Source organism: Bison bison, unplaced genomic scaffold, assembly GCF_000754665.1.
Source record: "Bison bison bison isolate TAMUID 2011002044 unplaced genomic scaffold, Bison_UMD1.0 scf7180017864143, whole genome shotgun sequence".
In the NCBI taxonomy this organism is placed as follows: Eukaryota; Metazoa; Chordata; class Mammalia; order Artiodactyla; family Bovidae; genus Bison; species Bison bison.
In genome coordinates, this window is record NW_011494715.1 from 4795304 (window position 1) to 4803640 (window position 8337).

General features: G+C 44.7%; 1 long non-coding RNA gene across 1 annotated transcript in view; it reads right to left on the reverse strand.

Moving 5' to 3' along the window:
* Nucleotides 1-92: 92 nt before the first annotated feature.
* LOC104988824 overlaps nt 93-8337 on the reverse strand; it is a 15534-nt gene continuing 7289 nt past the window's right edge. The window contains exons 2-3 of the long non-coding RNA XR_825288.1: nt 3620-3693; nt 93-347 (exon numbers count right to left, since the gene is read on the reverse strand). This is a non-coding gene — a long non-coding RNA (uncharacterized LOC104988824). The remainder of the gene's footprint in view (nt 348-3619; nt 3694-8337) is intronic.

Consider the following 8337-nt stretch of genomic DNA (forward strand, 5'->3'; position numbering starts at 1 on the left):
AAGTTATTTGACGATTCCAACAAAGCAACAGGAATATCACATCTTAAAACTTAAACCACAAACCCAGTTTTATTTGGAACTGCTGTGTTTTATTGAAAATATCTAAATATATTAAGAAGAGTCTGAGTCATCTGGCAGAACGGTGGTGTAGCTGTGATAAATGAGTGTCTGTATAAGGGAACTGGAATATAGAGCATTCATCCAGGGCTTGAAAACAATTAGGGATGGGTTTCAGGCTGAAGTATCACAGGAGATGAACAGCCAATGGAAATCCTTGATGGCAAAGTCTCTGAGGATTGCATGCTCGTAAGGTAGTAGAGTACCAGTGAGTTCCCATGGAGTCTAGCCTAAGGAAGATATATAAAGTGTATATTAGAACAGAGCCTGCATCTTTTGGCACAAAGGGCTGTGTCCCGAGAAGCAACTCCGAAGGCCAATTTCACTGCTTTCAGTGATTCTAGAATCAGAATGCCTGGTCCTAGCCCTTACTAGCTGTATGGCACTAGCACAGGGGTGTGGGTTTGATTCCTGGTCAGGGAGCCAAAATCCCACATGCCTTGTAACAACAAACTGAAATATAAAATGGAAGCAATCCTGTAATAAATTCAATAAAAACTTTAAAAAAGGTCCATGTCAATGAGAAATAATAATTTAAAAAAAGAACAAGAACAACTGACTTGAAGGGAAGTGTGATATTCTGACAGTGGCTGCTGCTGCTAAGTCGCTTCAGTTGTGTCTGACTCTGTGCCACCCGTAGACGGCAGCCCACCAGGCTCCTCCATCCGTGGGATTCTCCAGGCAAGAAGAGTGGAGTGGGTTGCCATTGCCTTCTCCTCTGACAGTGGAGGAGGAGTTAAAAAAAAACAACGCCAGTTTCTGGAAAGTAACATCTCCAAAAATAAATATCTACTAATTTATTGTCATAAACTCAGTTTACTCAGCAAACTATATTCATTTAGTTTTGAACATTTTGTCAGCATTCGACATGAAGTGAATGATGATCATTTGTTCAAGTCCTACTAGTTGTAGAGTTCTCATTAGTCTTTGACCGAAATATTAAATTAATTCAACCATTGCAACCACTGACCTGATCTGTTCTTAAACATGGTGGCAACAAACCCAGAAGATTTCATAGGTAAAATCTGAATGAAGGATTCAAGCAGTGGACTCTGGTTTAGTTTAAATCTCTTAAGAACAAACATTTGTCTCAAATGCTATATCTGAGGCAGCCAGAGTATCTAGAAGGATGCCTACTACTGAGTATCAACTTTAAGAAGCAAAACTGAAATAAGCATGGGGCATTGGCGAGAGCTGTGCTGAGATATTGCCACATATTCATGCTAAATGCCCTTTAGAGCACAAGGGGAGTATGCATCCAAATGTGTGTGCTCACCTGAGAGTTTAAGAAGTTCTCAGGAGGTGGAGGAGATGGTGGGGAGGAGAAAAAGGAGACCAAGAGCAGAGGTGAGAGAAAGGGACCCTTCACTCTCTGATTATTTTTATTTTTGCAGTTTTAAAAAAAATTTATTGAAGTATAATTAATTTACAATGTGTTAGTTTCAGAAAGTGAAGAACTAAAGAGCCTCTTGATGAAAGTGAAAGAGGGGAGTGAAAAAGTTGGCTTAAAGCTCAACATTCAGAGAACGAAGATCATGGCATCCGGTCCCATCACTTCATGGGAAATAGATAGTGAAACAGTGGAAACAGTGTCAGACTTTATTTTTCTGGGCTCCAAAATCACTACAGATGGTGACTGCAGCCATGAAATTAAAAGATGCTTGCTCCTTGGAAGGAAAGTTATGACCAACCTAGATAGCATGTTAGAAAGCAGAGACATTACTTTATCAACAAAGGTCCGTCTAGTCAAGGCTATGGTTTTTCCAGTAGTCATGTATGGATGTGAGAGTTGGACTGTAAAGAAAGCTGAGTGCTGAAGAATTGATGCTTTTGAACTGTGGTGTTGGAGAAGACTCTTGTGAGTCCCTTGGACTGCAAGGAGATCCAACCAGTCCATTCTGAAGGAAATCAGTCCTGGGTGTTCATTGGAAGGACTGATGTTGAAGCTGACACTTCAATATTTTGGCCACCTGATGTGAAGAGCTGACTCTTTTGAAAAGACCCTGATGTTGGGAAAGATTGAAGGTGGGAGGAAAAGGGGACGACAGAGGATGAGATGGTTAGATGGCATCACCAACTCATTGGACATGAGTTTGGGTAAACTCTGGGAGCTGGTGATGGACAGGGAGGCCTGGTGTGCTGCGGTTCATGGGGTCACAAAGAGTCGGACACAACTGAGCAACTGAACTGAACTGAGTTTCAGGTGTACAGAAAAGTCGATCAGTTACACATATACAAACATCCACTTTTTAAAAAAGATTCTATTGGTGATAATTTCTGAGAAAGTTTCCCTGGTGGTTCAGATGGCAAAGGGTCTGCCTCCTGCAACGCAGGAGACCTGGGTTCAATCCCTGGGTCGGGAAGATCCCCTGAAGAAGGAAATGTCTACCCACTCCAGTATTCTTGCCTGGAGAATCCCATGGACAGAAGAACCTGGCAGGCTACAGTCCATGGGGTCACAAGGAGTTGGACACAACTGAGCAACTAACAGTCTTCCTATATAGGTCATTACAAAGTATTGAGCAGAGTTCCCTGTGCTATATACAATAGGTTCTTACTAGTCATCTATTTTGTATATAGTAGTGTGTGTATGTCAATCCCAGTCTCTCAATTTAGCTCTCTCTCCTCCTCTCCCCTGGTAATCATAAGTTTGCTTTCTACATCTGTGATTCTGTTTATTTTTTTTGTAAATAAGTTCATTTTTACCCATTTTTAAAGATTTCACATATAAGCGATACTATATGATATTTGTCTCTCTGTGTCTGACTTACTTCACTCAGTATGCCAGTCTCTAGGACCATCTATGTTGCTGCAAATGCAATGATTTGTTCTTTTTTATGGCTGAGTAATAGTTCATGTCTGGATTCCAAAATTTGGGGGCAATATGAAAACTAGGGGCAAGAGATAAGAAATATTTGTCCTGAATCAACCAAAGATGACTCCTGGGTATTGATGAGAAGGATTAGAGCAAACGATACAGCTAAATTGGCTGAGGAGGGACTCCAGAGATTACTGATGTTCTTATGCCATGTAAAGGCAATCGTGACAGATGGACATGGACAGACTCCTTAGAGAAAAGCTCCTTGATGCTGGGAAGGATTGAAGGCGAGAGGAGAAGTAGACGACAGAGGATGGGATGGTTGGATGGCATCACCGACTCAACGGACATGAGTTTGAATAAACGCCGGAGTTTGTTGGACAGGGAGGCCTGGTGTGCTGCAGTCCATGGGGTCACAAAGAGTCAGACACGACTGAGTGACTGAACTGAGTAACTTTTTAGCAAAAGGAATGAATTTATAAGCACATAAGGGAAAAATCATACAGGAATAGTTTTGACTCAGCAACAAATTTTAATTTCCTGAACATCAAAGACAAAAGAAATGACAAATTGGGTTAAGTCCTTATAGTATTTTTTTCAGCTAAAGAATTATCATCTTTAATGTCTAAATAGCTTTTTTACAAAACGATATGTACATATCATACCTAAGCTCCTTCCACTTACCTGTCCCCCAACCAGCACTCCACCTGTACCCAGGAAGGGTGCCGTAGCCCAGCTGCTCTCTGGAGAGGTGTTTCCTGCGTGGAGAGCAATCAGTTCAGTGCTAAGCTTCATGTCTGACTCTTTGCAATCCCATGGACTGTAGGCTGCCAGGCTCCTCTGTCCATGGGATTCTCCAGGCAAGAATACTGGAGTGGGTAGCCATTTCCTACTCCAGGGGATCTTCCCGACCCAGGGATCGGACCTATGTCTCATGTCTCCTGCATTGGCAGATGGGTTCTTTACCTCTAGCACCACCTGGAAAGCATCTCTGGGTAGCAATGCAGACTGGCAAACCTCTCTCTTCCCTTGTGTGGCAAACCTATGTTCTCCAGTGAATTCTGAATCCCAACCTGGGGGAGGGACTCCCTTGCCAAGTTTGGTCCTTCTTTTCTTCCCTAACCCTGGGGTATTCTTGGAGTCCTCTAGACTCTTTGTATTAAATAGTTACTCCTCTGTTATCCTTTATAACTCTTTTTAAAAAGATTTTTTTTTAATGTGGAACATTTTTAAAATCTTTATTGAATTTGTTACAGGAGTGTTTCTGTTTCATGTTTTGGTTTTTTGGCCATGAGATATGTGGGACCTTAGCTTCCCGATCAGGGGTCAAACCTGCTCCTTCCTGCATTGGAAAATGGAGTCTTAACCAGGGGACTGCCAGGGAAGTCCCTCATCTATAATTCTTTTTAATTAATTAATTAATTTTAATTGGGGGCTAATTACTTACAATATTGTAGTGGTTTTTGCCACACACTGACATCAATCAGTCATGGGTGTACATGTGTCCCCCCATCCCAAAACCCCTCCCACCTCCCTCGCCATCCCATCCCTCAGGGTCGTTCCAGTGCACCAGCCCTATGTGCCCTGTTTCATGCATCAAACTTGGACTGATCATCTATTTCATATATGGTAGTATACATGTTTCAATGCTATTCTCTCAAATCATCCCACCCTCACCTTCTCCCACAGAGTCCAAAAGTCTGTTCTTTACATCTGTGTCTCTTTTGCTGTCTTGCATATAGGATCGTCATTACCATCTTTCTAAATTCCATATATATGCATTAATATGCTGTATTCGTGTTTTTTCTTTCTAACTTACTTCACTCTGTGTAATAGGCTCCAGTTTCATCCACCTCATTAGAACTGACTCAAATGTAGTATTTTTAATAGCTGAGTAATATTCCATTGTGCATATGTACCTCAACTTCCTTATCCATTCATCTGCAGATAGACATCTAGGTTGCTTCCATGTCCTGGCTATTATAAACAGTGCTGTGATGAACATTGGGGTACACGTGTCTCTTTCAATTCTGGTTTCCTCAGTATGTATGCCCAGAAGTGAGATTGCTGGATCATAAGGCAGTTCTGTTTCCAGCTTTTTAAGGAATCTCTACACTGTTCTCCATAGTGGCTGTACTAGTTTGCATTCCCACCAACAGTGTAAGAGGGTTCTCTTTTGTCCACACCCTCTCTAGCGTTTATTGCTTGTAGACTTTTTGATGGCAGCCATTCTGATTGGCATGAGATGGTGCCTCATTGTGGCTCTGATTTGTGTTTCTCTGATCATGAGCGATGTAATTCTTGATAGTAAGCTTTTCCTGTCCCAGCCCTGCATAGTCTCTGTTTCCTGAATGGACCCTGCACATCTTTGCACTTCTCCGCTGCCATTCCAACAACTTGACAGCTCCTGCTGTATCGCCGCCCTGACCTTCCCAGATCTCACAGCTCCTCTTGAATGTGAGGGACAAAGAGTACAGGGGGTGTGTTTGACTGGAGTGGTCTGAGGTCTGTCCTCTCTGCACCAGCCCACTCCACTCAGTTCTATCCCAGCAGTCTCTGCTGGGAACGCGTGATAAGGATTCCTTAGCGCTTCTCCTGGACCAAGCGTTCTTTCTTTTCCCTTTCAGATGAAGTTCACTGTGGCTACAGACCCAAGTTTTCAAACTCAACCGTGCTACAAGCTCACGAACTGTTGAACGTCCAGGATGGCGAGTTCCCATGGCAAGTGAGTATCCAGATCTTGCAGAAACACCTCTGTGGAGGCTCAATCATACATCGGTGGTGGGTTCTGACCGCTGCACACTGCTTCCCAAGAACCTTGTAAGTTTCTGAGGTGTTGTCTTACTTTACGTCAGGTTTCCTCGATGTATTGCCTGGGCTGGGTAGCTTAGTGGGTTACTACATGACACATGTGAAGCCATGGGCTCTACCCCAAGTGTGTGTCCACTGGATTTGTACCGAAAGGTATCTGCTCTATACTTACTCTCTCAAGCTAACCAGATCCAAACATTGGCTGCTAGTCGTGACTATGCGCCCAGTGTAGGAAAATCAGTACAAAGCTTCCCCTCCCCTGCCTGCCCTCTGTGTAGACCACCACTGTATTCACTCACTGTACACATACAGGCTACCACATGCTGTTTTAAGTGATGACAATACGGTAGTCCGCAAGACAGTCAAGTCTCCAGCTGTCAAGGAGTTCACAGTCCAGTTTCTTGGGTGGATTCACCCCACTGTCTTCTGTGGGAAAGTCTCCTTGAGCTGACTGTTCACTAGCCCAGAGTTTTGCCTGAGTTTAGACCCCTGACTTCTGCCACTCTGATCTCTAGCCTCTCTTCGGCCACTGTACACCCAATGCTTTGGACTTCTCAGTATTCAACTCTAAACTCTACTGTTTACAAAGTGTTAAAGTGTTAGTCACTCAGTTGTGTTCAACTCTTTGTGACCCCATGGACTGTAGCCCACCAGGCTCCTCCATCCATGGAATTCTCCAGGCAAGAATACTGGAGTGGATAGACATTTCCTTGTCCAGGGGAATCTTCCTGACCCGAGGGATGGAACCTGGGTCTCCTGCATTGCAGGCAGATTCTTTACCGTCAGAGCCACCAGGTGTTAATAAATGTGCCTGTAAGTGAGAAATGCAATATGACTATTATTATATTGTAGTTTGTAGTTATTATATTCATTCTTTAGGTTAGAAATGACCTTGGAAAACATCACTGTGGTCATGGGATCCAGAACACTCAAGGACTCCCGCCTGGAGAGAAAGCAAGTGCAGAAGATAATTATTCACAAAGATTATGAACCACCTCACCTGGACAGCGACCTCTCCCTGTTGCTGCTTGCCACACCAGTACAATTCAATAACTTCAAAATGCCCATCTGCCTGCAGAAGAAGGAGAAGATCTGGGGCCGCTGCTGGATGACAGAGTGGGTGATGGCTCCTTCATATGGTATGTACCTTCCCTTCTGAACCCAGAAAATTTATGCCTAAATGTCTAGCCCCAGGTTAGACAGCATGATGCTTTGGAAGACTCAGGTCGGAATTTTGGCCTCACCACTCTCGCTTTTTGATTCCAACCTAGCTCCCCCAGATTATTTTCTTTCACGTTTTCTCATCTGTAGAATGACAAGACTGCAGCCTTCAAATACGCTGTGTGGATTAAATTAAGTGAGATTATACATGTAAGGTCCTTACCATCAATAGAAGCCTGGAACATCAGTTTAGTTCAGTTCAGTTGCTCAGTCGTGTCCGACTTTTTGCGACCCCATGAATCACAGCACGCCAGGCCTCCCTGTCCATCACCAACTCCTGGAGTTTACTTAAACTCATGTCCATCGAGTCAGTGATGCCATCCAGCCATCTCATCCTCTGTCGTCCCCTTCTCCTCCTGCCCCCAATCCCTCCCAGCATCAGGGTCTTTTCCAATGAGTCAACTCTTCGCATGAGGTGGCCAAAGTACTGGAGTTTCAGCTTCAGCATCAGTCCCTCCAATGGAACATAGACGAACCTAAATGCACGGGAGTGATGGTGATTTCTTTCGGAGCCCAGAAGCACTGTAGAAAGAAAGCTTGGATTCTTCCCTCCTAGGTGGTTTTACAAGCACATCTCCCCAAATGTTTATCATCAGATGAAGCTCATGTAGACTTCCCTGGTGGCTCAGATGGTAAAGAACCCACCTGCCAATGCAGGGGACAAAGGAGATTCGGGTTTGATCCCTGGGTAGGGAAGATCCCCTGGAGGAGGGCATGGCAACCCACTCCAGTATTCTTGCCTGAAGAATCCCATGCCCAGAGGAGCCTGGTGGGCTCCATGCGGTTGCAAATAGTTGGACACGACGGAGTGGCAACACTTTCACTAGACCACCATCCTGAGACGACTCTGAGACAGTGATTCCCCAAGCAAGCACAGTCCTCCGCTACATCCAGGCTGACTAGACAGGGATGCCGGAAGGGGATGAGCAGGATCCTCTTGGATCCGGGTTGTTTCTTTCCTTCGAGATGGCACCTTTAGGTATGCCATCCTCCTGGCCTCTCCACTGGCCTGGCAGAGGTGGGTACAGAAGTTAGGCTGTTATGAACCTCTGCACAAGGCAAAGCCTGGCTGTGAAGAGATGGTGGGGTCACTGAGAAAGCTCTTTCCATACTCACCTGGCAGAGGCTGGGGTGAGGGTTTGGTAGGCTGCTTCCAGAGGGAGTGAGCTTCCCAGTGGGAAGCAGAGAAATAAGCAGAGATGGAGAAACCACTCCTGGGAGATGGTGGAGAGGAGATTGAGTGGGCATTGGGTTAGGTCACTCTAAGTCTGTGATGGTCTGAGTGTCTACATGCTTGCCAGGGCCTCCACCCTCGTCACTTGTGGGTCCATCCCTCTCCGTGGTGGAGCAGTGCTCATCCTTACTCTGCT